A 22,126-nucleotide genomic window follows, 5' to 3' on the forward strand; every position below is an offset into this window, starting at 1 on the left:
ATCTCAGCTCACTGCACCCTCCGCCTCCCAGGTTCAAGTGATTCTTGTGCCTCAGCCTCCTGAGTAGCTAGGATTACAGATGTGTGCCACCATGCCCAGCTAATTTTTGTATTTTTAGTAGAGACAGGGTTTCGCCATGTTAGTTAGCCAAACTGATCTCAAACTCCTCATGTGAACTGCCTACCTTGGCCTCCCAAAGTGCTGGGATTACAGGTGTGAGCCACTGTGCCCAGCCTAAAACGGGATTTCAATAATGCAAGATCTAAATGCTTTGAGATTTACAGATTTACAACACACAGGATATCTAGCGTATCATTGAAACTAAGATGCTATGGACTGCATAGTCATTCATTCCTTCATTTCTCAAACATACCATGAGTACCTCCCGTGAACTAGGCCAAAGTTTGTGACTATAGAGGAGAATAAGACGTAGTGCCTACCGTAAGAACTCTCAGAGAGCATCAGCAGACTTGTAAACTAGTATTTTGCCTATAAAAACAGAATGAGGGCCTTTTAGAGTTGTGTTCTGGAAAGAGACTCCAGCTGAGGGGTCAGAGTTTTCATGTCTGTCAATGTTTTTACTCTTTTCTATTCACCATCTTTCTTATAAGGAGCAGCAAATTAATCGGCAATCATAAAACTGCTTTTGATGCTAACAATATCATGGTGTTGGACCAAGCCCTTCACTTTATAGGGGTGAGGGCTGGCGATGATATGCAACTATGACTATGATAATAATAGTGTAATAGGGAATGTTTGTCGAGAGCTTATTAGGTGGCAGCCTGGGGGTTCAGGATTTTGCACTCATTTTATCATTTAAACTCCCTCTTATGCAAATTGCATGTAAGAGCCAAGATTTGAACCCAGAGAATCTGAATCTACTGTCTCAATCACTGAGATAACTCACAAATGAACCTGGGCTGCTGTAGCGAAAAAGCAGACCACTAGACCACCAGAGACACAGATTTTAAAATACAGTAATCACCTATTTTTTTTTTTTTTTTTTTTTTTGAGACAGTCTCCTTCTGTTGCCCAGGCTGAAGTGCAGTGGCACAGTCTCAGATCTCTGCAACCTCCACCTCCTAGATTCAAGAGATTCTCCAGCCTCAGCCTCCTGAGTAGCTGGGATCACAGGCGTGTGCCACCACGCCCAGTTAATTTGCATGTTTTTAGTAGAGACGGAGTTTCACCATGTTGGCCAGGCTGGTCTCGAACTCCTGATCTCAAATGATCCACCCACCTCGACCTCCTAAAATGCTGGAGTTACAGGTGTGAGCCACTGCTCCTGGTTAAGTAACCAACTTTAAAAAGCACAGAACTCAAGGGTGGAGCAGAGCTGCCTGACAGCTAAACCAATAGATGAATTCCCTGTAAATTGCACAGTGCTTTAAGATCAGGAAATACTTCATCTAGGGTTCTTCCCTATTGCTGTTAATTTGGATGAACAGAGCAATTTAAAGATGCATAGACTTGAAAAAAGAGAGACACTTGGATTCTGCCCTGTGGGTTGTTTAAGCTCTGGGTGGTAAGAACAGGCCACACAGCTAGGGAACACTATGCATTGGGTCAACACATCTAAAACAGCTACTATCTATGGTAATCACAATCTATGGTTCCAATCAAAGTGAGAAATTGGGGGCACGTGGTCTGACCAAGACTATAGGTTTATGATGAGCATATAGTTCAAGCATATGGAAAAATAGAGTAATATAATAAACACCCGGCCGGGCACAGTGGCTCACGCCTGTAATCCCAGCACTTTGGGGGCCGAGGTGGGTGGATCACCTGAGGTCAGGAGTTCAAGAGAAGCCTGGCCAACATGGCGAAACCCTGTCTCTACTAAAAATACAAAAAATTAGCAGGTTGTGGTGGCATGCAACTGTAATCCCAGCTACTCGGGAGGCTGAGGCAGGAGAATCACTTGAACCTGGGAGGCAGAGGTTGCAGTGAGCCAAGATCGCACCATTGCACTCTAGCCCGGGTGACAAGAGTGAAACTCCATCTCAAAATACAATAATAATAATAAATAAACACCCACATACTTATTGCCAGTGTTCTCACATTTTAACATTTTGCTACCATATTTGCTTTGGATTTTTTAAACAAATGACACATCCCAGATCTAGTTGCATGCTGTGTAACTGCCCAACTCTGGTCTAGTTCCCCTCTCCTTCTACCGAGGTAACCAGTATCCTGAACTCAGTGTTTGTCAGTCTCACATTTGTTTTTTGTGCTATTAAAAATATGTGTGTGTGTGTATATATATATATATTTACATCCATAACTAATTATGTAGTTTTGGCTTATAAGCTTAATTTCATGCTGTACATATTATTTTTACCATTTGCTTTTTGACTCAATGTTATATATTTGGGGTTTTTTTATTATGTTTTCTTATTATGGTAAGATACATATAACATAAACTTTACATTTTAGCCATTTTTAAGTGTTAGTTCTGTGGCATTAAGCACTTGAAGCACTCTGCCATTTATAGAGAATTTATCTATTGGTTCATCTGCCAGGTATTAAAACATTGTTAAGCTCAATGCTCTGTTTTTGAGGCTTGTCCATGGAGATACGTATAGCTATAGTTTACACCACCCCACTGCTATGCATGCTCCATTCACAGTATTATGGGCAATGTGTTCATTCTGCAAGTGAGGGCGTCAGGTCACTTCCAATTGTGCAGCATTACATATGTTGCAGCCATGCACATCTTTGCACACATATGCTCTATTGAGAAGTGAAATCCCTGGGTCACAAGGGAATGGCATCTGTAATTTTACTGAGTTTGTCCAAGTTGCTTTCCAAAGTAGCTGTATCAGTTACTCTCCCACCAGTAATGTAGTGTGGAAGTATGGCCAAAACAAAACAAAACTTTAAATTATTCTTTTTCTGATTATAAAACTAGTATATACTATTTGCAAAAAGAAAAGTGAGGAAGAATATAGAAAACCCAAAGAAGAAAACAAAGATCACTCATAAACTCACCACTCAGACATAGCTAACATTGTTGACATTTTAGAATAAGTTTTTCTGGCCGGGCATGATGGTTCATGCCTGTGATCCTAGCACTTTAGAAGGCAGAGGTGGGTGGTTCACTTGAGGTCAGGAGTTCAAGAACAGCCTGGCCAAAATGGTGAAATCCCGTCTCTACTAAAAACACAAAATTTAGCCAAGTGTGGTGGCACGTGCCTGCAGTCCCAGCTACTTGGGAGGCTGAGGCAGGAGAATCTCTTGAACCTGGGAGGCGGAGGTTGCAGTGAGTCGAGATCATGCCTTAATTGTACAATTAAGTATGTTCAAACTTTTTGAATGTTTATACATGTATAGTCTTATAAAGGCATACAAATTAAATTGCATGTAGTTATACATCAAAATTTTTATTGATGAGAGTAACTATATGAAATCAAGATCATCCTACAAAATTCTGAGCCTATAGTTGCCATAGTTATAGGTGTCTACTTTAAAATAAAAGCAAACTTGTCCTTTCCCACCAGCAGCCCAAAACCTGCTCAAGTACTGCCTTTTTACCCGGGTTACTTTTACATATTCACATAATACTTAGTTACTTTTTTATATTAATAGGACCAACAAATTATTTCCAGTATTCATTTTCTTATTCCTGAAATTGCCCCTTTGGTGAAGACTTTGACATCTGTGAACAAAACTCCTCTCTGAGCTGCTAACTGCTCAAAGCTGTGTAATTACCCTTCTCCGCTTTCTCTGGGTGTCACAGCACAAGGGCACTCCTGCATAATTCAGTTACCCATGTATCCCCTAAAGCCTTTCCTATGGTTGCAGTTGGCCACTCTGTGTGGTGTCTGTGAGGCTGGCCCAGACTGTAAGTTTGAAGGGAGCTCACCCAGCTCGTATCACTATGCAGGAGTCTAACAGCAACCAAGCATTTTCCACATGGCATAGCCTTTGAAACAATCACATATGGCATCCAGGCACAAAAGGACAAGTGAAACTGACAACCTCCGAGACATAAGAAGAGTTTAAGAGTATTTTCCATTTTCATTTTATGCCTGATTATCCAGAAAAGCCCCAAATATCCTACCAAGGGACTAGTGTTAATGATAACATAGTTTAACATTTTGTTGTCTTGGCAATATTGAATCTTCAGAAAATAAACAGAAAATTTTGGAATCATTATTTGTTGAACTTGAACAGTTGAGGTAATTATTTATTAATTCAAGAGTTGGCACACTTTTTTCTATAGGGTTTTCAGATTCAGCACATAAAAATCCAGGAGATCCAGTTAAATTTGAATGTCAAGTAAGCAACAAATAATTATTAGTATAAATATGTCCCATGGAATATTTGGACCACATGTACACTAAAAATTTTTCATTGTTTCTCTGCTTTCCAATTTATCTGAGCTTTCTGTATTTTATCTGGCCGCCTATCTACAAAGGGTCAAATAGTAAGTTAGGCATTGTGGCCACACAGTTTCTGTCATGATTATTCAACTCTCATTGTAGCATGAAAGCAGCCATGGACAATACGTAAATAAATGAGCATAGTTATTTACAAAACAAGCAACAGGCCAAATATGGCCCGTGGGACATAGCCAATCCCTGCCTTCGTTCGTTCATTCTACAAATATTTATGTGTTTTCCATGTGCCAAGCACTGGACTAGGCCCTAGGAGTATAGAGGAGAATAAAAAAAGACCCTGTTTTGTCCCCATGGACTTGTAATCTAGTAGGGGGAAATAGACAAGAAACAATTAATGAAAAAACAACCAATTACAACTTTTAATAGTGTTATCGAAGAAATGGAAAAGAATAGTGTGCAGCCATGGACTGTAATTAAGGGGGAGAAAGTGAGACTTTCCTTGGATAGAAATTTCATGGAAGATGCCTTTCCGGAAGTGATAATGAGGAAACAAGCTGAAGACTGAGGAGTTTTCAAGAGGCAAAGGCATGGGCAAAGGCCCTGAGGCAGCAAAGGACTCAGTTCCCAGTGTGCTTGAGAAAAGGAAAAAAGGCCAGTTGGCCTGGAGTGAGTAGGGGTAGAAGGAGATGGAGCAGGAGAGGTAGGCGGAAACCAGACCCTTCAATCTTGAAGGCAGTGGAAAGTAAGCAGGGTGCTATTCTATGGGTAGCAGGCATCCAAAAATACTTTTGTTGCTGGGTATAGATGTCACAGGTGTATGATAGGCTGAAAACCCTGGATAAACTGTGGGTATATAGATTTAAAAACCTTATGCCTTTATTTTCCAAATCACTACAACCCCTCTGATAGACTGTCCTACACCAGCAGTTCTCAAATTTGGGTGCTCATTAGAATCAGGTAGGGAGCTTCACTAACAAACCCAATGTGTAGGCTACACCCTGATCCAATTGAGTTAGTATCTCTGGGGCTGAGACCCAGACACCAGTGGTTTTTTCGTTTTTTTTTCCTTTTTAACTGGTGTATCCAATCAACCTGGGGGATGGGGGCCTCTTAAAATGCAGACTGTCATTCAAGAGGTCTGGGCTGGGGCCTGAGAGTCTGCATTTCTTCTTCTTTTTTTTTTTTGAGATGGAGTCTCACTCTATTGCCCAGGCTGGAGTGTAGTGGTGCGATCTCAGCTCACTGCAATCTCTGCCTCCTGGGTTCAAGCGAGTCTCCTGCCTCAGCCTCCTGAGTAGTGGGGACTACAGGTGCACACCACCACGCCCAGCTAATTTTTGTATTTTTATTAGAGAAGGGGTTTCACCATGTTGGCCAGGATGGCCTCAATCTCCTGACCTTGTGATCCACCCCCCCTCAGCCTCCCAAAGTGCTGGGATTACAGGCATGAGCCATCGTGCCCAGCTGAGAATCTGCATTTCTAACAAGCTTCCAGGTGATAATTGCTGCTGTCAGTCCACAAATCGCACTTCGAATATCAAGAGCTGAAACCTCTTTTGCAGTCCTTGCACATACACCTACTTGCTATTTTCTCGTCCCCTTCATTGCCTTCCTACTAGTCATCTTTCAAAGTTTAATTACCTGCCGTTTGGCCTGCAAAGCACATAGGCTGCTACTGAACCCCACATCGCTTCCTATTTTAAAAGAGCTTTCTAAAGCTTTGGGAGTTGAATTGGTCAGCAAAGTTCTGCAATTCCTCTCCAAAGGCAAGGTAATCTTATTGAGGGAAGATCTGTAGTATCCTCAGGAACAAAATACTCAATGCAGCCTCTTTGTTCTCTAAGTCTCCATTCTCCAGTGCCTCTCTGTGCATTTGTTTGTCTCAGAACAGTCATGCACGGTGGATCCACGGTGGATCCATTTGTCTTCCCTTATCACTCTGTTACTGCTGCCGAGCACTCGCTCAGCTGTGTGCTCCAGCTTCTTGGCTGACAAGATAATTACATTCTGGGCAGACTGGGAGAAAAACAGGTAGTGCTCAAAAGTTCCGATGCCGACTACCTAGTCATTGCTGGGGCAGACTTCAAGATCAAGCACCTGATCTAATTAGCACACTCCCATCGCTACCTGCCTGCCTATGGAATGCTGACAATTGAAAGCCTGAAGGCAAAGCAGATATCATGCAACCCAGAGACAGACATTCATGCTACCCTTCTGCCAGGAACAATTACATGTTCTTTTTGGAATCTTGGGTGTCCTAGTAACACAGTTGAGCCTGGGGGTAAACTTTTGCATAATACTGGAAGCCCTGCATTTACTGATAATGAACGTGAGAACCAGCAGAATAAAACCCCACAAGAGTGAAAGACCTCACGGAAAGAAAGCCTTCTGAAGAAGGACTCATTTCAGCAAACCCAGTCCGCCCCTAGCTCTGGAAGAAGCACATGGCTCCACAAAAGCGAGGCTTTGCCAGCAAAGAGCTGTTTTTCTTTGACCAGATAAATAGCACAATACATTCCCCTAGGATTTTTTTTTTTTTTTTTTGCCTCTATGCTTTTGCTACTTCCTACATTTCTTTCAAACTGTAGCCTTTGAGTTTGAAAGTCATTACAGCCACAACCCTTTTTCTCCTTTTCTTTTTGCTCTGGGTAGAAAAGTGCTCCATAATCTCTAAATCCTTATAATAAGTGTTCTATAATCTGTAAGTCCATATATAGACATATGCATGTGTATATATATAGCATTATTATCTTAAATTTCTAATAAGATTCCCACCCTCACTTGCGGCTAGCATTTGCGCTAGTTTCTCTGGCAGAGGCCTGGTGGAGAAGAGTGAACAATGGCTATACAATCAACACCTATTTCTACCACGTATTACATCTGTGACTGGGCAAGGTACTTACCTGTCCAGTTAAAACTAAGGCTTTAGGTTAAAGAAATCAAAAGAACCCTAGTCCAGTGTTATGATTTGAATCATGTCCCCCTCTTCCTTTAAAAAATATGTTAAAGGGCCGGGCGCGGTGGCTCACGCTTGTAATCCCAGCACTTTGGGAGGCCGAGGCGGGTGGATCACGAGGTCAGGAGATCGAGACCACGGTGAAACCCCGTCTCTACTAAAAATACAAAAAATTAGCCGGGCGTGGTGGCGGGCGCCTGTAGTCCCAGCTACTCGGAGAGGCTGAGGCAGGAGAATGGCGTGAACCCGGGAGGCGGAGCTTGCAGTGAGCCGAGATTGCGCCACTGCACTCCAGCCTGGGCGACAGAGCGAGACTCCGTCTCAAAAAAAAAAAAAAAAAAAAAAAAAAAAAAAAAAAAATTTGTTAAAGATCTAATGCCCAGTACCACAGAATGTGACCTTATTTGGAAACAGGGTCATTGTGGAAATAATAAGTTAACCTAATAGGAGGTCATACTGGAGTAGGACAGACCCTTAATTGAATATGACTGGTGTCCTTATATGAAGAGACACAGAGGCACTGACACTTGAAGGAGAACATCATGTGACAATGGACGCAGAGACTGGAGAGCTGCATCTACAAGCCAAGGAGCTCCAAGGATTGCTGCCAGAAGCTATAAAGAGGCAAGCATGGAGCTCAGACTTCCAGCCTCCAGAACAGAACAATTTCTGTTGTTGCAAGCCACCCAGTTTGTGGGACTTCGGCAACCCAAGGAAGTGAACATACCCAGTCAGGCTTACTCATTAACCTCCCTCGGAGGTCAACAATGACATCGCAAGTCGAAGATAGCCATTGCCAGGCACCTAACAGAAGTGATCTGGTTAAGAAATCTGGCTCTAGAAAGAGAATATAAGGAAAGAGGATATGAGTGTATGGGTTCAGCCCTTCCACTTCCTGGCTGGATGACATCAGGCAAATTAACTGCACTTTCGGAACCTCATGATCATGGCCATAAAACAGGAATAATAATGGTACCTAAATAATAGAACTTCTGTGAACAATGAAAGGGAACAACTGCGAGGTCTAAAGGTTAGCTCTAGCTATTCTTTTCCTGATGGTGGTAGGGTTCCCTGAGCCCACTAACCCTGAGTAGATGAAAAGCAATGTGGTCCACTCCCCCATGCATTCCTGCCATTATCCCGAGGCTATAACAAGGTCTCTCCGAGAGCCTTGGGTTTCAGAGGATGCAGGAGGTGCTTGGGGATGTCAAGAGGCTTGTGAGGACCTCTCAATCCTGTTGTAAGACCCCTGAGTTGGCAGCTGCTGCTCCTGAGGAAGGGGAGAGGCATAGAAAGAGGCAGATGAGATTCCTGTGAGAGCCAAGCAATCCGCCAGGTCTACACCTCCCTTGGCTTTGTCCTCGGGTAGAGGAATCCATTAGGAGCTGATGACTCCTTGTGGTCAAATGCTCAACAGAACTGAGCCCCTTTCAGAATTACCTGCGCTTTCTGCAATTTAAGTGGCATCTTGATTACCCGGAAGCATCCCCTTGATGACAACAACAATGAATCCTTCTCTATGCATTCGTCTTGGAATAGTCATACATTCTGTTGGCCCATTTCTATAGGAGTAGAATTGCTAGGTCATAGAGTGTGCTTATGTTCAGCTTTAGTAGATACTGCCAACTAGTTTTCCAAAATAGTTGTACCAATTTACACTTCTACTACAAGTGTATGAGAGCATTTTCAGTTTTGTAATTTTAGCCATTCTAGTGAAGTGAGTGCACAGTGGTATCTCATTGTGGTTTTAATGTACATTTCTCTAGAGATTCCTGATGTTGAACACTTCACATACTTATTTGCCACTTGCATATACATTTTGATTAAGATATCTTCTTCTTGTTGATATGTAGAATCGTTTAGATATTCTGGCACCATGTCCTTGGTTACATGCATGTACTACAGATATTTTCCTCCCACTGAGTGCCTCCTTCTCATACTCTTAAAGGCATCTTTTGAGAATAAAATTCTTAATTTTTAAAAACAAATTTTTCAAGCAGTTTTAGGTTCACAGCAAATTGAGTAGAAGGTATAGAGAGATTTCCCGTATATCTCCTGTCTCCATAAATGTATAGCCTTTCGCATTATTATCATCATCTCCCACCACAGTAGTACATTTGTCATAACTGATGAACCTACATTGATACATCATTATCACCCAAAGTCCAGAGTTTACATTAGGGTTCACTCTTGGTGTTGTACACTTTATGAGTTATGTACAATTATTATGTATCCACTTCGTAGTATCATACAGAGTAGTTTCACTGCTCTAAAACTTCTCTGTGTTCTGCCTATTCCTCCCTCTCTTACTGGCCCCCAACCTCTGCCATCCACTCGTCTGTTTACTGGCTCCACAGTTTTGCCTTTTCCAGAATGCCATATGGTCGAAATACTACTTTATTAGTCTGTTCTCACATTGCTATAAAGAACTACTTGGGACTGGGTAATTTATAAAGAAAAAGAGGTTTAATTGACTCAGAGTTCTGCAGGCTGTACAGGAAGCATGGCTGGGGAGGCCTTGGGAAACTTACAGTCATGGAAGAACATGAAGGAAAAGCAGGCACAGAGAAGGAGGAAGAGAGAAGGGGGAGGTGCTACATGCTTTTAAACAACCAGATCTCATGAGAGCTCACTCACTATCACCAGAACAGCAAGGGGAAACTTCGCCCCCATGATCCAATCACCTCCAACCAGGCCCCTTCTCCAACACTGGGGATTACAATTCAACATGAGATTTGGGCGATGACCCAAATCCAAACCATACCAACTGCCATATGTAGCTTTTTCAGATTGGCTTCTTTCACTTAATAATATGCATTTAAACTTCCTCCGTCTTCTCATAGCTCGATAACTCATTTCTTTCTAGCTCTGAATCATGTTTCATTTGATGAATGTACCACAGCTTTTTTTTTTTTTAACCTATTCACCTACTAAAGGACATCTTGGTTGCTTCTGGGTTTTGGCAATTATGAGTGAAGCAGGTATAAACATCTATGTACACGTTTTTGTGTGGACATAAGTGTTCAACTCTTTTTTTATGTACTTTAAGTTCTAGGGTACATAAGCACAAAGTGCAGGTTTGATACATAGGTATACATGTGTCATGTTGGTTTGCTGCACCCATCAACTCATCATTTATGTTAGGTATTTCTCCTAATGCTATCCCTCCCCCAGCCCCCTACCACACAACAGGCCCCACTGTGTGATGTTCCCCTTCCTGTGTCCATGTGTTCTCATTGTTCAATTCCCACCTATGAGTGATAGCATTCAGTGTTTGGTTTTCTGTCCTTGTGATAGTTTGCTGAGAATGATGGTTTCCAGCTTCATCCATGTCCCTACAAAGGACATGAACTCATCCTTTTTTATGGCTGCATGGTATTCCATGGTGTATATGTGCCACATTTTCTTAATCCAGTCTATCAATGGACATTTGGGTTGGTTCCAAGTCTTTGCTATTGTGAATAGTGCCACAGTAAACATACGTGTGTATGTGTCTTTATAGCAGCATGATTTATAGTCCTTTGGGTATATACCCAGTAATGGGATGGCTGGGTCACATGGTATTTCTAGTTCGAGATCCTTGGGGAATCGCCACACTGTCTTCCACAATGGTTTAACTAATTTATACTCCCACCAACAGTGTAAAAGTGTTCCTATTTCTCCACATCCTCTCCAGCACCTGTTGTTTCCTGACTTTTTAATGAATGCCATTCTAATTAGTGTGAGATGGTATCTCACTGTGGTTTTGATTTGCATTTCTCTGATAACCAGTGATGATGAGTGTTTTTTCATGTATCTGTTGCCTGCATAAATGTCTTCTTTTGAGAAGTGTCTGTTCATATCCTTTGTCCACTTTTTACGGGGTTTTTTTTCTTGTAAATTTGTTTGAGTCCTTTGTAGATTCTGGATACTAGCCCTTTGTCAGATGGGTAGATTGCAAAAATTTTCTCCCATTCTGAAGGTTGCCTGTTCACTCTGATGGTAGTTTCTTTTGCTGTGCAGAAGCTCTTTAGTTTAATTAGATCCCGTTTGTCAATTTTGGCTTTTGTTGCCATTGCTTTTGGTGTTTTAGACATGAAGTCCTTGCCCATGCCTATGTCCTGAATGGTATTGTCTAGGTTTTCTTCTAGGGTTTTTATGGTTTTAGGTTTAACATTTAAGTCTTTAATCCATCTTGAATTAATTTTTGTGTAAGGTGTAAGGAAGGGATCCAGTTTCAGCTTTCTACATATGGCTAGCCAGTTTTCCCAGCACCATTTATTAAATAGGGAATCCTTTCCTCATTTCTTGTTTTTGTCAGGTTTGTCAAAGATCAGATGGTTGTAGATGTGTGGTGTTATTTCTGAGGGCTCTGTTCAGTTCCATTGGTCTATATATCTGTTTTGGTACCAGTACCATGCTATTTTGGTTACTGTAGCCTTGTATCATAGTTGAAGTCAGGTAGCGTGATCCCTCCAGCTTCGTTCTTTTTGCTTAAGATTGTCTTGGCAATGTGGGCTCTTTTTTGTTCCATATGATAAAGTTTATAAAGTTCCATGTGAACTTTAAAGTAGTTTTTTCCAATTCTGCGAAGAAAGTCTTTGGTAGCTTAATGAGGATGGCATTGAACTTATAAATTACCTTGGACAGTATGACCATTTTCACAATATTGATTCTTCCTATCCATGAGTGTGGAATGTTCTTCCATTTGTTTCTGTCCTCTTTTATTTCGTTTGTAGTTCTCCTTGAAGAGGTCCTTCACATCCCTTGTAAATTGGTTTCCTAGGTATTTTATACTCTTTGTAGCAATTGTGAATGGGAGTTCACTCATGATTTGGCTCTCTGTTTGTCTGTTAATAGTGTATAGGAATGCTTGTGATTTTTGGACATTGATTTTGTATCCTGAGACTTTGCTGAAGTTGCTTATCAGCTTAAGGAGATTTTGGGCTGAGACAATGAGGTTTTCTAAATATACAATCATGTCATCTGCAAATAGGGACAATTTGACTTCCTCATTTCCTAATTGAATACCCTTTATTTCTTTCTCCTGCCTGATTGCCCTGGCCAGAACTTCCAATACTATATTGAATAGGAGTGGTGAGAGACGGCATTCTTGTCTTGTGCCAGTTTTCATAGGGAATGCTTCCAGTTTTTGCCCATTCCGTATGATACTGGCTTTTGGTTTGACATAAATAGCTCTTATTATTTTGAGATACGTTCCATCAATACCTAGTTTATCGAGAGTTTTTAGCATGAAGGGCTGTTGCATTTTGTCAAAGGCCTTGTCTGCATCTATTGAGATAATCGTGTGGTTTTTGTTGTTGATTCTGTTTATGTGATGGATTATGTTTATTGTTTTGCGTATGTTGAACCAGCCTTGCATCTCAGGGATGAAGCCGACTTGATCATGGTGGATAAGCTTTTTGATGTGCCGCTGGATTTGGTTTGCCAGTATTTTATTGAGGATTTTCACACTGATGTTCATCAGGGATATTGGTCTAATATTCTCTTTTTTTGTTGTGTCTCTGCCAGGCTTTGTTATCAGGATGATGTTGGCCTCATAAAATGAGTTAGGGAGGATTCCCTCTCTTTCTATTGATTGGAATAGTTTCGGAAGGAATAGTACCAGCTCCTCTTTGTATCTCTGTTAGAATTCGGCTGTGAATTCGTCTGGTCCTGGACTTTTTTTGGTTGATATGCTATTAACTATTGCCTCAATTTTGGAGCCTGTTTTTGTTCTATTCAGAGATTCAACTTCTTCCTGGTTTAGTCTTGGGAGGGTGTATGTGCCCAGGAATTTATCTATTTCTTTTAGATTTTCTAGTTTATTTGCGTTGAGGTATTTATAGTATTCTTTGATGGTAGTTTTTATTTCTGTGGGATCAGTGGTGATATCCCGTTTATCATTTTTATTGCATCTATTTGATTCTTCTCTCTTTTATTCTTTATTAGTCTTGCTAGTGGTCTATCAATTTTGTTGATCTTTTCAAAAAGCCAGCTCCTAGATTCATTGACTTTTTGAAGGGTTTTTTGTGTCTCTTACCTCTTTCAGTTCTGCTCTGATCTTAGTTATTTCTTGTCTTCTTTTAGCTTTTGAATTTATTTACTCTTTATTCTCTAGTTCTTTTAATTGTGTTGTTAGGGTGTCGATTTTAGATCTTTCCTGCTTTCTCTTGTGGGCTTTTAGTGCTATAAATTTCCCTCTACACACTGCTTTAAATGTGTCCCAGAGATTCTGTTATGTTATGTCTTTGTTCTCATTGGTTTCAAAGAACTTCTTTATTTCTGCCTTCATTTTGTTATTTACCCAGTAGTCATTTAGGAGCAAGTTTTTCAGTTTCCATGTAGTTGTGCAGTTTTCAATGAGTTTCTTAATCCTGAGTTCTAATTTTATTGCACTGTGGTATGAGAGACAGTTCATTGTGATTTATGTTCTTTTACATTTGCTGAGGAGTGCTTTACTTCCAATTATGTGGTCAATTTTAGAATAAGTGCAATGTGGTGCTGAGAAGAACGTATATTCTGTTGATTTGGGGTGGAGAGTTCTGTAGATATCTATTAGGTCTGCTTGTTGCAGAGCTGAGTTCAGGTCCTAGATATCCTTGTTAAGCTTCTGCCTTGTTTATCTGTCTAATGTTGACAGTGGGGTGTTAAAATCTCTCATTATTTTTATATGTGTGTCTAAGTCTCTTTGTAGGTTTCTGAGGACTTGCTTTACGAATCTGGGTGCTCCTGTGTTAGGTGCATATATATTTAGGATAGTTAGCTCTTCTTGTTGAATTGATCCCTTTACCATTATGTAATGGCCTTCTTTGTCTCTTTTGATCTTTGTTGGTTTAAAGTCTGTTTATCAGAGACTAGGATTGCAACCCCTGCTTTTTCTTTGCTTTCCATTTGCTTTGTAGATCTTCCTCCATCCCTTTATTTTGAGCCTATATGTGTCTTTGCACATGAGATGTGTCTCCTGAATACACACCAATGGGTCTTGACTCTTTATCCAATTTGCCAGTCTGTGTCTTTTAATTGGGACATTTAGCCCCTTTACATTTAAAGTTAATATTGTTATGTGTGAATTTCATCCTGTCATTATGATGTTCGCTGGTTATTTTGCCTGTTAATTGATGTAGTTTCTTCATAGCATCAATGTCCTTTACAATTTGGCATGTTTTTGCAGTGGCTGGTACCAGTTGTTTCTTTCCATCTTTAGTGCTTTCTTCAGGAGCTCTTGTAAGGCAGGCCTGGCGGTGACAAAATCTCTCAGCATTTGCTTGTCTGTAAAGGATTTTTTTTCTCCTTCACTTATGAAGCTTAGTTTGGCTGGATATGAAATTTTAGGTTGAAAATTCTTTTCTTTAAGAATGTTGAATATTGGCCCCCACTCTCTTCTGGCTGTAGGGTTTCTGCCAAGAGATCTGCTGTTAACCTGATGGGCTTCCCTTTGTGGGTAAACTGACCTTTCTCTCTGGCTGTCCTTAACACTTTTTCTTCATTTCAACTTTGGTGAATCTGATAATTACGTGTCTTGGGGTTGCTCTTCTCGAGGAGTATCTTTGTAGTGTTCTCTGTATTTCCTGAATTTGAATGTTGGCCTGCCTTGCTATGTTGGGGAAGTTCTCCTGGATAATATCCTGAAGAGTGTTTTCCAACTTGGTTCCATTCTCCCCATCACTTTCAGGTACACCAATCAAACATAGATTTGGTCTTTTCACATACTTCCCTATTTCTTGGAGGCTTTGTTGGTTTCTTTTTACTCTTTTTTCTCTAACCTTGTTTTCTTGCTTTATTTTATTAATTTGATCTTCAATCACTGATACCCTTTCTTCCACTTGATTGAACTGGCTATTGAAGATTGTGCATGCATCATGAAGTTCTTGTGCCATGGTTTTCAGCTCCATCAGGTCATTTAAGGCCTTCTCTACACTGTTTATTCTGGTTAGCCATTTGTCCAGTCTTTTTTCAAGGTTTTTAGCTTCCTTGCAAGGGGTTCAAACATCCTCATTTAACTTGGAGAAGTCTGTTATTACAGACCTTCTGAAGCCTACTTCTGTCAACTTGTCAAAGTCATTCTCCGTCCAGCTTTGTTCCATTGCTGGTGAGGAGCTGCGATTCTTTGGAGGAGAAGAGGCACTCTGATTTTTAGAATTTTCAGCTTTTCTGCTCTGGTTTCTCCCCATCTTTGTGATTTAATCTACCTTTGGTCTTTGATGTTGGTGTCCTACAGATAGGGTTTTGGTGTAGATGTCCTTTTTGTTGATGTTGATGCTATTCTTTTCTGTTTGTTAGTTTTCCTTCTAACAGTCAGGTCCCTCAGCTGCAGGTGTGTTGGAGTTTGCTGGAGTTCCACTCCAGACCCTGTTTGTCTGGGTATCACCAGCAGAACAGCATATTGCACAACAGAAAATATTGCTGCCTGATCCTTCTTCTGGAAGCTTTGTCCCAGAGGGGCAGCTGCCTATATCAGGTGTCTGTCGGCCCCTACTGGGAGGTGTCTCCCAGTTAGGCTACATGGGGATCAGGGACCCACTTGAGGAGGCAGTCTGACCGTTCTCAGAGCTCAAACGCCGTGCTAAGAGAACCACTGCTCTCTTCAGAGCTGTCAGACAGGGACGTTTCAGTCTGCAGAAGTTGTCTGCTGCCTTTTATTCAGCTATGTCCTGCCTACAGTGGTGGAGTCTAGAGGCAGTAGGCCCTGTTGAGCTGCGGTGGGCTGCACCCAATTTGAGCTTCCTGGCTGCTTTGTTTACCTACTAAAGCCTCAGCAATGACAGATGCCCCTTCCCCAGCCAGGCTGCCCTCTCGCAGATCGATCTCAGACTGCTGCACTAGCAGTGAGCAAGGCTCCATGGGCGTGGGAGCCACTTAGCCAGGTACAGGAGGGAATCACTTTGTCTGCCGGTTGCTAGGACCTTGGGAAAAGCATGGTATTTGTGTGGGAATGTCTCATTTTTCCAGGTAGTCTGTCACGGCTTCCCTTGGCTAGGAAACGGAAATCCCCCCGACCCTTTGCACTTTCCGGGTGAGGCAATGCCCCGCCCTGCTTTGGCTCACCCACTGTCAGCTGCACCCTCTGTCCAGCCAGTCCCAATGAGATGAACTAGGTACCTCAGTTGAAAATGCAGAAATCACCTGTCTTCTGCGTCGGTCATGCTGGGAGCTGCAGACCGGAACTGTTCCTATTCGGCCATCTCGGAAGTGTTCAACTCTTTTTGGTAAATTCCAAAGAGTTTGATCACTGGATCATATAGTAAGTGTTTGTTTTGTTTTGCAAGAAACTACCACACTGTCTTTTGTAGTGGCTGTATCATTTTGCATTCCCACCAGCAACGAATGAGAATTCCTATTGCTCCACATCCTAGTCAGCATTTGGTGTTGTCAGTGTTCTGGATTTGGGCCATTCTAATACATGCATAAAGGCATTTCATTATTGTTTAATTTGCATTTCCCTGCTGACATTTAATGTGGAGCATCTTTTCATATGCCTATTTGCCATGTCTGTATCTTCTTTGGTAATATGTCTGTGAGGGTCTTTGGATCATTTTTTAATTGAAATGTTTGTTTTCTTGTTGAGTTTTAAGAGTTCTTTGTATATTTTGGTGATAGTCCTATAGTAGATGTGTATTTTGCAAATATTTTCTTCCAGTCCATGACTTGTTTTCTTGTTCTTTTGACATCGTCTTTCACAGCGTAGAAGTTTTTAATTTTAAGTCCAGCTTACCAATTTTTTCTTTCATGGATTGTGCCTTTGGTGTTATATCTAAAAAGTCATCAACATACTCAAGATAATCTAGATTTTTCTACCATTATCTTTTTGGAGTTTTATGGTTTTGCATTTTACATTTAGGTCTGTGATCATTTTGAGCTAATGTTTGTGAAGGGTGTAATAATGTGTCCAGATTTTTTTTTCATGTGGATGTCCAGTTGTTCAAGCACCGTTTGTTGAAAAGACTATCCTTGCTCCATTGTGTTGCCTTTGCTCCTTTGTCAAGGATAAATTGACTATATTTATGTGGGTCTATTTCTGGGCTCTCTGTTCTGTTACATTTGTCTGACTATTCTTTTGTCAATACCACACTCTTTGGATTGCTTCAGCTTTATAGTAAGTCTTGAAGTCAGATAGTGTCAGTCCTCCAACTTTGTTCATCTTTAGTGTTGAGTTGGCTATTCTAGATCTTTTGCCTTTCCATGGAAACTTTAGAATCAGTTTGTTCATATCCACAAAATAATTTGATGGCATTTTGATTGGCATTGCATTAAATCTATAAATGAAATTATTAATTTTAAGTCTTATTTATTAATCTTTTCCTTTATGGGTAGTGCTTTTTCTATCCTACTTAAGATATTCTTGTTAACCACAAGGCCGTGAAGATAACTCCCCTGACTTCTACAGTGATAAAAGTCAAAATAGTTGTGCGTTTGTGGGGAGAAGTAATGACTGGGAGGCAATACAAGGGAAGATACTAGGGAGCTGGTTATATTCTCTTTCTTTTCTTTCTTCTTTCTTTCTTCCTTTCTCCTTCTTTCCTTCTTTCCTTTCCTTTCCTTTCTTTTTTTTTTCTGAGGCAAGGTCTCACTCTGTCACCCAGGCTGGAATGCAGTGGCTGCAGCCCCAACCTCCCAGATTCAAGCAATCGTCCCACCTCAGCCTTCCAGTAGCTGGGACTGCAGGTGCACACCAACATGCCAGGCTAATTTTTGTATTTTTTGTAAAGATGGAGTCTCACTATGTTACCTGGCCGGTCTCGAACCCCTAGACTTGAGTGATATACCCACCTCAGCCTCCCAAAGTGTTGGGATTACAGGCATGAGCCACTGAACCTAGCTTATATTCTATTTCTTGATTTTTCTGGGTGATGGTATTTGCTTGTTTACTCTTTAAATATTTCTTGAACTATATACTTACTACTGGCACACTCTGTATGTTATGCTGCCATTAAAGTTTATAAGAAAGAAAGAGAGAGAGAGAAACAGGGAGAGAGAGAGAGAGAGAGAGAATGCTAGCTGCTGGCTAAAGAGATACAAAGTAATGACAAAAAATACTTAGAAAGATTAGAAGAGAAATTTGTGAGCAGATTATATGACATCATATATTCTCAGTCTATGCAAGCCAATCTTTTAGTACATGTATTTCAGTAGAATACATATAGTAAGTCTATTTTCAGATTAGAAACACTGATGTTGGTTAGTAATATGATATTGAAAACAAACAGTGCTTTGAGCATAAAATAAAGTAACATTAGTGACATATTAGTGAGGCTTCATAAAGAGAGTTAAGCAAGCAGAGAGTCTAAATGGAAGCAGCCGGCATCTCTGAGCATTTGGTTTTACAAATTCTTTATTAAAATGTGATAGATTTGATCATTAAACATCATATATGTGTATCAAAATATCACACTGTACCCCATAAATATGTACAGTTTATTATGCATCCATTAAAATAATAATAAAGGTAAGAAAAAAATTGCTGCTAGCTGATATGTGACCACTCAACTTGTGACTTCTCATGATCAAATGAGGGGCATGCCTCACATGGTCTCTATCAAATGAGGGCTACTGAGCTCTGAGGTGGGAGGGGTCTCTGAGACTATAGTAGAAATGTCACAAGAGTGGGCTATAAGGGCCTAGTAGAGTTACTGTCCAAAGCAGAAACCAAATCAAGGCACCCAGCAAGGATACAGTTAATACGAAACACTGACCCAGCAGACAGCCAGGTTCTGAAGAGCTAACCACACAGGAGGTACAGTTGGAGCAGGAGTGGGGGTAACATCAGGAGCTGCCCGTTCTGCAGGTCAGAAAGCCAGGATATCACCAAAGCCAGAGAGGCTCTGCGAGGTCCTCAACAGGAGTCTTTTTGAAGAGAAGGCCAACCAACAGCCTGTCCACAGTTAACCAGGCAGCAGGTGTGTGACCGCATGTTCCTCTGCCCTGAGCCAAGCAGGAGTGCACACCTGACAGCTGGTTCTGGCAGCCAGACACTGGGAGGCACCAAACTGGGAGTCCCTCTCTGAGAGGAGCCCAGGATGTGCAGGTGGGAATGCAGGTGTTTCCTCTGTATCACACCTGCCTGCTAAATAGCTCTCTGTCGGTTTCTTATCCTTTCTCTTCCACAAAGAGGAGATTTCCAGGGAACAAATGCAGACTGTTGGATATATACGTAATTTTTTTGGAGATGGGGGCCGAGTGAAGAGATAAATAGGACTTGAAGAAGGAAGTTAAGAAAACTAAGGTAATCAGAAAGAATGAGTGAGAAAAGCAACCTCAGGAACTCCTGGGTGGTATGGTAGGGAGGACGGGGAAAATCCATAATTAGGATAATCTGCAGATAGATAACAGAGAATTCAAGCCCAAGCATAAGAGCTTGCATTTCTAATCAGCTCATGCAACATCATGTTTGCAGTGTTCACCATTTCTAATATCCAAGCACCATCTTTTAGAGTCACAAATGCTATAATTCATCACATCCAGGCATGCAAAATCATCCTTTTTCTAACATTAAACATGTTTAATTACAACGATTTATAATAGTGCGTTAAGACTTTAATGAAAGGAAGGCATTTGATACGTGATATTTACAGTAATCATAATACTACAATATTTAAAGTATAAATTTTGACAGTGTTAGAGCAGGAAGCCAAATTGTCCATATTTTTAGTTGATTATTTGAAATGCTTTTGGGGGAACTCAGCATCCAGAAATTAATCAATAGTTTTCCTCTGTGCAATTGTCAGTGTTAACCACTGGTTACTGCTACTGGCTGCCAACACTTTTATATTGTCACTCTAGTGGCAGTCAGTGATTAATGGTAACCACTTGTCCTAATAGCCAAATGCCAAATGTCATACCACATGCAGGATTATAATTATGCTTTAGGAAGTGGATGGGTTTGGCTTTGTTAGCCAAGAATTAACCGCAAATTTGGAGGCCCCTTGAACTAGTCCTTGCAGAATATATCTGTGACACCTCAATCTTGGGGTTCTCAGGATGTTTTTCAACGATAATTGTTTCACAAAAAGCTAAGAGACTTGAAATCCTTTTCCTAAGAGACCTAAACTTTTCTTTGTCAAGCTCGAAAGGTTCCCTCTGCCGTCTCTTCTGGGATCAGTCAAATTTACACACATTCCAGCTTCACTTAAGTGGAATTCAAGTTCCTGCGTAGGTATTCACTGTTAACCACATGTCACATGCTTCACAGCCCTTTGTGACATACGTTTATTTGAAAAGGTAAGTCCGTAAACCAGCACCTTCCTTGTATTTTACAAGCTTTCCCTGACTCAGGGAAACAAATGGGGGTACTCCATCACCAGGCAGCAATGTGGGACTCAGAGTAAGGTAAGGAATGTTACCTGGATTACTGCCCACAGCCTTCTCAATAATAAAACAGTGTCAAGGCAGAGCAGCATCTCACACTGTTAAGAGTTCAGACTTTACCAGGCTCAGTGGCTCACACCTGTAATCCCAACACTTTGAAAGGCTGAGGTGAGAGCATTGCTTGAGCCTAGGAGTTCGAGGCTACAGTGAGCTATGATCAGGCCACTGCACTCCACCCTGGGCAACGGAGTGAGACCTTGTCTCTAAAAATAAAAATTAACAACAACAACAAAAAGAATTAGATTTCTACTGACTTCAAACTTCAACACAGTCGTGACCACTGAAATAAGAGAAACGTTACAAACCCTCAAATCAAAACCAAAGCCCATTTTTCCACACAGGTGGAGAAAGCTTGGACTCACCCAGGGACCCACTTCTAGCAAGTGCCCGGGGCACCCTGCATGCATGCTGTGTTCTAACGTTGCCCTGGCTTCATTCGTTCCTATCCTTGGTTCTCTTTGTCGTAATTTATTTTCTTAGTATCACTATTATAATTAATGACAATTATCCATTCTAATTTAGTTTTGTGCATTTTCTAAAACACTTAAATCTTCTTTAAATAAGATAGAATATCATTGTGTTTGAACTATATGAGATGCCTTAAATCCTTTACTCAAAGCTTACTTACTCTTTTCTGCATACAATTTTAATAAATTCAGTCATCCAATTTCATAGCACACAGCAACTCAGAAGACCACAGCTGAAAGAAAGAGTGGTGTTGACATAGTACAGTACAGAAAACCTACTTAGTAGATGTTGAATGCAATGTAAATAGATAAATGAGTAAATTAGTAGGTGAGTAATACCTTAGAGCTCACCAAGGAGAAGGTAGAAATCATTTAAAAACACATATAAGAAACAACAACGTAACAGTCAGAGCACACTTGGTATGGGTGTGACCTCTCCAGAGATTTCAAAAGCCTTTGATGATTACAGAACCATAGTTTATTTAATTTATTATTATGATTTTTTTTTGAGACAGGGTCTCACTTTGTCACCCAGGCTGGAGTGCAGTGGCAACATATCAGCTCACTGCAGCCTCAACCTCCTGGGCTTAAGTGATTCTCCTGCCTCAGCCCCCAAGTAGCTGGGACTACAGGCATGCCACCACACCAAGCTAATTTTTGTATTTTTAGTAGAGACGGGGTTTCACCATGTTGGCCAGGTGGGTCTCGAACTCCTGAGTCCAAATGATCTGCCTGCCTTGACCTCCCAAAGTGCTGGGATTACAGACGTGAACCAGCATTCCTGGCAAAACTGTAGTTAATATTGATAAGTATAACTCCATTCCTTCAAGAAAAGGCCAAAGTATTTTGGGGAATCTTTGTTTAAGAAGACAGGTATGTCTATCACACACCTTAGAAAACTTTTCATTTGAAAACAACAAAATTTAAAACATAAAACTCCAGGGTGGGGAAATTTCCAGCTGTCTGGAAAATTCCCTTCTTTGCCGTGCCTCATTCCCTGGCCATGCCCGATGCCT

The 22,126-nt window shown here is 41.0% G+C and overlaps 1 protein-coding gene across 5 annotated transcripts in view; it reads left to right on the forward strand.

The window, feature by feature from the left end:
- ITGB6 (integrin subunit beta 6) overlaps positions 1 to 22,126 on the forward strand; it is a 96,270-nt gene that overhangs the window by 35,867 nt on the left and 38,277 nt on the right. The gene's annotated exons all lie outside the window — the stretch shown is intronic.

Source organism: Symphalangus syndactylus, chromosome 9 (assembly GCF_028878055.3).
Source record: "Symphalangus syndactylus isolate Jambi chromosome 9, NHGRI_mSymSyn1-v2.1_pri, whole genome shotgun sequence".
NCBI classification, from domain to species: Eukaryota; Metazoa; Chordata; class Mammalia; order Primates; family Hylobatidae; genus Symphalangus; species Symphalangus syndactylus.